This window comes from Salvelinus fontinalis, unplaced genomic scaffold (genome assembly GCF_029448725.1).
Source record: "Salvelinus fontinalis isolate EN_2023a unplaced genomic scaffold, ASM2944872v1 scaffold_0260, whole genome shotgun sequence".
NCBI lineage: Eukaryota > Metazoa > Chordata > Actinopteri > Salmoniformes > Salmonidae > Salvelinus > Salvelinus fontinalis.
Window position 1 is genome coordinate 122152 of NW_026600469.1, and position 2161 is coordinate 124312.

A 2161-nucleotide genomic window follows, 5' to 3' on the forward strand; every position below is an offset into this window, starting at 1 on the left:
ACAGAGAGAGACAGAGAGAGAGAGAGAGACAGAGAGAGAGAGAGAGACAGAGAGAGAGAAAGAGAGACAGAGAGAGAGACAGAGAGAGAGACAGAGAGAGAGAGAGAGACAGAGAGAGAGAGAGAAAGAGACAGAGAGAAAAAGAGAAAGAGAGAGACAGAGAGAGACAGAGAGAGAGAGAGACAGAGAGAGAGAGAGAAAGAGACAGAGAGAAAAAGAGAAAGAGAGAGAGACAGAGAGAGACTACATTTCTTTAATCCTTCTCCCATGTATCACGGAAGGCAGATCAATAAAACACAACAACATGTTACATTCTTGTTTACAACACAGTGGAGGACTAATACTCTAACAACATACCGTCTGCCCTCACAAGTATACAACACAGTGAAATACACACTGCAGCAAATTCTGCTCATGTCTTCAACAGTACAATGCAAATAAATGGAACCGCTGGAAACACTAGGTGAAGACTCCGTTGGAGAAGAGAAACTCTACATCCACATTAGCTAAATATAATGAGGACTAATTCATAGGTGTGATGTGATAAAACGTGTGAATCTTGAGTTTGAGTATTTTACAACGTCTTGGGCCCTTTTTCCTGAAGTGTCTGTCAACGTTTAAATGTACAACCATTGGAGTCATGAACTGTAGTATAAAAAATATATATAATTTTGATGAAGAATTACACCAAATCATATTATTCCTGTTGTCATGCTATGAGCCTGGCACGCTAGGCTACGGTAAAAACACACTGTATATTTAAACACATAAAACATTTACAGTATACAATCGGTGTTATACAATACATATTTCCCCGCTGGTTGTTTACGGTTCATTACCAGGAGGACCCAACATGAAAATGACATATTAAACTAGTGCTTTGAGAGGACCAAGTAGGCATTACTGTAAAATTTAAGTTCAAAACATTACTGTATTATATCAGTCCAAAACATTACTGTAGAATATCAGTCCAAAACATTACTGTAGAATTTAAGTTCAAAACATTACTGTAGAAATTAAGTTCAAAACATTACTGTAAAATTTAAGTTCAAAACATTACTGTATTATATCAGTCAAAACATTACTGTAGAATATCAGTCCAAAACATTACTGTAGAATTTAAGTTCAAAACATTACTGTAGAATTTAAGTTCAAAACATTACTGTAAAATTTAAGTTCAAAACATTACTGTAGAATATCAGTCCAAAACATTACTGTAGAATATCAGTCCAAAACATTACTGTAGAATTTAAGTTCAAAACATTACTGTAGAATTTAAGTTCAAAACATTACTGTAAAATTTAAGTTCAAAACATTACTGTATTATATCAGTCAAAACATTACTGTAGAATATCAGTCCAAAACATTACTGTAGAATATCAGTCCAAAACATTACTGTATTATATCAGTCAAAACATTACTGTAGAATATCAGTCCAAAACATTACTGTAGAATATCAGTCCAAAACATTACTGTAGAATATCAGTCCAAACATTACTGTAGAATATCAGTCAAAACATTACTGTAGAATATCAGTCAAAACATTACTGTAGAATATCAGTCAAAACATTACTGTATTATATCAGTCAAAACATTACTGTAGAATATCAGTCCAAAACATTACTGTAGAATATCAGTCCAAACATTACTGTAGAATATCAGTCAAAACATTACTGTAGAATATCAGTCAAAACATTACTGTATTATATTAGTCCAGAACATTACTGTAACATATCAGTCCAAAACATTACTGTAGAATATCAGTCAAAACATTACTGTATTATATTAGTCCAGAACATTACTGTAACATATCAGTCCAAAACATTACTGTAGAATATCAGTCCAGAACATTACTCCGTGTTAAACTGGTTCATTGGGTCGTTTGAAATGAGGGTAAAAAGAGAAATTGTTGGTAAAGATGTGTGAATGATCTGAAAACATAATATCTGTTTCCAGGGGCCGTTGCTAAGGCTTTCATCCAGACTGGTTGATCTTTAAAGGTCGGAGGTCATAGCTGGCGCCAACTCTTCTGAGGCGTGTGTGTGTGTGTGTGTGTGTGTGTCTGGTGGTGGGAGGCATGTTGAGAATTTACACCGTTGGGGGTCAACACCCGAGGGACTCCAGTGTTGCCATGACGCCACCCAGACGATGGCATCCCCCC